The 6,164-nt window shown below is 31.9% G+C and overlaps 1 protein-coding gene across 5 annotated transcripts in view; it reads left to right on the top strand.

Moving 5' to 3' along the window:
- The first annotated feature begins 996 nt into the window (after positions 1 to 996).
- Positions 997 to 6,164, top strand: part of LOC117169554 (neprilysin-2-like) — a 28,710-nt gene continuing 23,542 nt past the window's right edge. For all 5 annotated transcript variants that reach the window (XR_004466677.1, XR_004466676.1, XR_004466675.1 and 2 more), the window contains exon 1: positions 997 to 1,323. The gene's annotated coding sequence lies outside the window, so the exon portion shown is untranslated. The remainder of the gene's footprint in view (positions 1,324 to 6,164) is intronic.

Here is a 6,164-nt window from a genome sequence, read left to right as displayed (position 1 = left end):
TATCAAAAAGTGTTTCGTAAAAAATGTTGATCTCTATGTTAGGCGAATAACTTTCATCTATTAATTAATTAATTTTATGTAATTTTTGACGAATAAAACATAAACTTCGCGAGCTTTTAAAAACTGATTATTACAAAATTTGTAGATCTTCTTTAGGATCACAATTTTTGTCTATTCATACTTTTTCGTAGTTTGTGTCGTTTATCCAAATATTAAAATTTTTAATTCTATTTCTTACGATTAAAACAACTGCACCAATTGAATCTGTCAATTCTCTTGAAATTTATTTTGTTAAGAGACTAAGAACTTACAGACCAAAAGACAGGGGGGGGGGAGTTAAATTGTACACAAATCTAATACCTTCTCTGATGTGAAATGTAAAAATGTTAATTGCAACATTCATCGATAAACGCGATTTCAATCTCGTCCATTATTGTTAAAAGGTTTCAATAATCTTGCAAGCGTGCTCTCAGAATAAAATTAATAAATAAATTTAAAAAATCCATTTTACTGTTTAAATAAAAATTACCATTTTCGGTACGAGTATCTCCAAACTGCCTAGGCTATTCGTGCCAACATTTCGGTAACCCGTAGGCGCAGACACTTTTTTATTTGATGCAAAATTTTCTAAAAGAATGCAATTATTCATATCACATAGTTGATTTACACGTGAAAAAACCATTTATTTTTCATATTTAAATACATTTAGATTCTTTGTCCTCATCCACAGTCGAAGTTGACTATTTTTCGTTAATTAAATGAAAAGGGAATTATTTAATAATAAGGTAATATAATAAAAGAAAAATTATAAAATTTTCAAACTGTTCTGAAAATAAAATAATCAGACTTTTTCATCGATTACTTTAAAGACGTTAAATGTTATCTAATCTTTACTGCGAGTTACGCGTATAAATTTTGCTTTTTTGTACTTTTTATTCTTGAGAAAATATTAAGTTGCATGTACATCTACTTCTAACAACTTTTATCTTTGAAAAATGTGTTGACCATCTATTTACTATTGTTTTTGAAGTGTTTTGGTGTTTTTTCAGGTTGGTCGTATATTATCATCTTGTTTACCTATTCGTTATTATTTCTTAGATTCAGTAGACAAGGCTTATCAAGGGCAATTAGGCAACAAATAAACGTTACTTGTCAATTACAAGTTGAAAGCAGCTGGTAATTCAGTAAAATACATGAAAAAATTAAGAATTCTTATTTTTCTTTTTTTCTTTGATATTTTTAACAAGTGCAAAGTTTTGGGTGCTGAAACAAACGAACCAGTGTGGAGCAATGTGTGTACAACTACTGAATGCCAAAATTTTGGTATGTATATTTATTTATGAATATAATCTTATTATCTAATTTTCATTTCTTCAATAACAATTATTACACCCTGAATCCTGATCAGCCCCAGAAGTGGCCCCTTTAAATTTTTATTTCTATACCTAGTAAAATTTTTAAAAAATGTTTAATAATATTTTTTTCAGACTTTGTGTTTTACAAAACTTCAATTTTTCAATATTCTTCTTTATTGAACTGTTTGTATTCCTTAAATTTATCGTTAAGAGTCTGCGTTTTGGAGATAACTATTATGTGTTTAAAAACAATGTTCAAATTTACAGCTATTACACACACATTCATACATGAATTTAAATTATAAATATTTTTGAACCTTTTTAATATTATTTTGGAATGAATTTTGTTTGACTAACGCACATGGGGCACGTGAAATGATATTTTAAAAGTGTAGTTATGTTCAAGAAAATATTAAAACCATTTAATCTATAATGTTACTAATCCGCCATTCCATATATTTTATATAAAGTAATGTTTTCAAGTAATGTGAATGCATAGGAAGTTGACGTGCAACTTTAGGAATAGAAATGATTTTCGTGCAGTTGGAGAAGAATAAATTAAGTTGGGCGTCCCTAATCTCAAAAGTCACTTATTCGTGATGTATGACATTTCACCTTGACCAAATTAATATCTGAAGAATCTTTTTAATATGTTCCAAAAACAAGTACAAATTATTAGATCTTTTAGAAATATATATTGTTTTTATGATTTTATATTTTTTATAATTTTTATAATTTTATAATTTTTTTATACAATTTAAGTTGCACTGCTAAACATTTTGCAGTATTTTTATAAATTTTCATATTTATCGTATATTTTCTCGAAAACTGTCAGACGTAGGGTATAAGTATATTCAAAATAAGGTGCGTGTTATTGAAAGATATACAACTTTTATTTAAAACTTTTTTGTAAATTTTTATTTTTGACTGAAATAAGCGGGAAAACATGGAATTTTAATAGTTTTTGGAGGTTTAACTTTGTAAATAAAATTTTCTGGCATTTTCACTATCATATTCGTGATCAGTGCGTCAAAATACATAGTTATATGAAGTTTCGAATTATTCGGAGGTAAGTGCTTTTCGGAAGTTTATCCTCGTCTTCATTGCGGATATAAGAAATTCTACCAAAAATCCTGTGCTTCCGAACTCGCAATGTACTTTTTGCTTTTGGCATTTTAAGTTTGATACAAACAAAACAATGTCACGACGACAACAGTAAACTTAAGATAATATTACCTAACCTAACCTGATCCGACTACTTGGTTCCGATGCGAGCCACACTTTCTGCCCCCTTGCGGCCAAATTGGGAAAATCCGATCGGGGGCAGATCGGAACTTGGGAATGAGTTTGACAATTACTGCACGGGACCAAATAACACTATTTCACAGTCATTTTTTACATTTAGTCTCACTATATTTTTATAGTGCATTTTTGTCAGCTAAACTAGTAAATCGCATTGAAAAAACTAGTTTTTCGAAATATAAATTTAGTAAAAAATAATTTTTTTGATGATAGCTTAACTCTGCGAACCATATCTCAGGTTAGAAACGACCAATATTGTTGCAAAAGGTATTATCAAGTTAAAGATCATCGAATCTGCAAAGAATATTATTTTAATTTTCCCTGATTAGTTTGCTAGTTGAGGTTGCGAGTTACGTTGAAGCGAAATGTCCAAAATATAAAAAAGTCATTGTTTCAGATGAAAATAAACATACAAAATTTCGAAAAAAAATCTATAAAAAAATTTTAATGAGATTTTTATGTTTTCTAATTCGTAGACTTGTGTAATTGTAAGCTATTAAAATAAAAATAAAAAAATCAAATTGAATCGTATAAAAAGCTGCCTACTCTAGAAAACAATTGATCAAAATCTTATTTTTTAACATTTACTTTTTGATTACAAGTTCATATATTCAATTATTAAAGACTGTTAATGTATTTTTCTAGATTTTTCAAAAAGCTAAACTGGATCTAAAATAACCTAACTGTTTCAAAGAAATGTGATCATAATAAACGTTAATAAAATGTCTGTAATCCTTAATCTTTCGTGAACATGTATTTTTTATTGCAATATTTCAAAAGATGTGAAAAGACATTTTTATAAGCAATTTTTCAAGGCCCGAAAATCATATATATTTTTAAATCTTTAAATATTACAAATATCTTCGAGTCTTTGAAATCCTTTAAAATTCCTTCATTCCTGTTAAAATTGTTTAAAAATTCATTGAAATATTATAAAATCTCTTAAAACCCGTGGAGTGACATGAAACACAATATTTCCTTAAATTGCTTGAAATTTATCTAGTCTCTTAAGTCTTCCTTAGAATCCTTCATTGAAATAACTAAAGTTAAATTTTGTTGCATATAAAGTTTCCCGTTGTTGAAGTTTAGATGGTATTTGGCGAAAGTTCATCCTACAATAGAATAAAAGCTGTCATCTGCCACGACGTCCTTAGTGGCAAGAGGAAAACGACAAAGTATGATTGAATTCGAGCTACAAATTGGAGCACCTGATTTTTAAAAACACAGAAAAAACAAAAGTTGAAATTTCTGGCTGAGAAAACTTGCAACAGTTAAAATTAAACATATTTCGGCGAAGTTTGACCGAGATTAGGAGAATAATTTTGACCTCATCTACTGGCTTACGCTGAAGTGAGCAACTTTCGGTAAAACATGTAGAATCAGCAACAGAAAACACGAAACAAATTTATTTCTACTCATATATCTCCTCCAAAATAAATTATACTATTGTAGACGAATTAGAACTTATTTAATGCCATTTAGCAAAAAGCGCAGAAAGCAACTGACAGATGGGAATCCCCGTTTTTCTCCAATTTAATTAAGTTAAGCGACAATAGATAGCGCTGGCGTCATAATTCTCGCTTCATCTTGAATAAAAATGGGGCGATTATACGGTGAAAGATTATTCAGAAAAGTTTTAAATTTTTTAATTACCTTTGATTCGTGTAAGGTTTATCTGTCCTAGAATCGATGTAAACTTTATCTTTCGCTTTTGCCCTATTGAAGGGGGGAGATACCTTTAGAAAGGGTAAAATCAATTAATTTTAATGAATTTTTTTTTAAGTTGATAAAAAAGCTAGATCATTTATTAATTTCAACATCTTTTTCTTACATTGTTAAAGTGTAAAAAAACATGTGATTTTTTTTCTTTTTTTTACAAAATGGCGACCCTGCAGAATATTTCTTAAAGCGTCTGCTCCGAGGCATCGAAAACTGCTGCAGCTGTCAAAATTTATCCATTTATTTGATATGAAAAAGGTTTTTTTTGTTCGATTACTTATGTGTTAAAGGGAAGAATAAACCTATAAAATAATAAAAAAGAGATAAAGTTCCGAATAGGTGAACGTGACGATTTCCTTCACACTGCGTATACTTATGTATTTTGACGCGCTGATTACGAAAATGATAGTGAAAATTAGCGACTAGGCGATTTTCATGGTGAAATCGCGGAAAAACCATTAAAAAATGTGGTTTTTTGCGTTTATCACAGCCAATATGCAAAATCTCGCAAAATGCTTCCAATAAAGGTTGTAGATCTTACAGAAATACACATTTTTGTGGGGACCTTACATTATTTCTGTGACCAGTTACAGGGGTGCCTTGCCGCTCCCATGACGCGTGGGAAAATGGGCAGGGGTGTGACCTTACATTATTTCTGTGACCAGTCACAGGGGCGCCTTCCCGCCCCCACGACGCGTGGGAAAAGGGACGGAGGTGTGACTTTACATTATTTCTGTGACTAGTCACAGGGGTGCCTTCCCACCCCCCATGACGCGTGGGAAAAGGTGCAGGGGTGTGACCTTACATTATTTCTGTGACCAGTTACAGGGGTGCCTTCCCGCCCCCACGACGCGTGGGAAAAGTAGCAGGGGTGTGACCTAAGTTTTTTCTGGTTCCAGTCACAGGGATGCCTTTCCGCCCCCCATGGCACGTTGGAAAGGGGGTCGTGTCTGAACTAATTTATTTTTGTGACTAGTCATTGGGATACCGGGGTTTTTTGCGTTTATCTCAGCCAATACATAATTTTTCTTAAGACGTTTCTATAAAAGTTGTAGATCTTATCGTAATATTTTCTGAGAAAATCACAGATATATCTGATGAAATGTAACAAATTTACAAATTTCAATGCAATTAGCGACATGTCTTTCTCCTCCATCCGCGCTCATAGTACTTAAGGGCGTGTGTTTCTTGCGTGCAATATTATTTTCGAGATTTTCCTCTCTTGAGTCCTCGTCAAGATGGATGAAACATATAACATTTTTAGTTTATCTAAAATTCTCCAAGAAAGGGAAACAACTCTTCAGTGGTTGCGACAAATCGAATTTATTCTGTCTGAACGATTTTGCTCAAAACATAAGAAGAAGATGACTCTTGTGGAGTCTGAACATGTTTGCGGATCGTTCCTTTGTTATAAAATACACAAATATCGTCACAGTATTACCCTTGCAGAAAACACGTGGTTTGAGAGGTGCCGCATTTCTGCAGCGGCCAGTATGCTCATTATGTATTGTTTTGCATTAAATTTTAATTTTGAACAAACGATTCGGGAAAGCAGCATTATAAACCATCAATCGATTTCTCGAGAGAAAGTTTCAGACCGCTTCTCATTTTGTAGAGAGGTCTGCATGCTTGCTCTTGACAGCAACTTCGAAGAGGATGGTCGCATCGGCGGTGTCGGTGAAGTTATTGAAATCGATGAGTGCAAAATCGGCCGTCGAAAATACGAGCGAGGACGTGTAGTAGAAGGATCATGGATTCTCGGAATGATCCACAGAGGACATTCCTACA

This window comes from Belonocnema kinseyi, chromosome 3, assembly GCF_010883055.1.
Source record: "Belonocnema kinseyi isolate 2016_QV_RU_SX_M_011 chromosome 3, B_treatae_v1, whole genome shotgun sequence".
Taxonomy (NCBI): domain Eukaryota; kingdom Metazoa; phylum Arthropoda; class Insecta; order Hymenoptera; family Cynipidae; genus Belonocnema; species Belonocnema kinseyi.
Note: the sequence above shows the minus strand (reverse complement) of the source record. Positions and strands in the feature narration are given on the sequence as shown.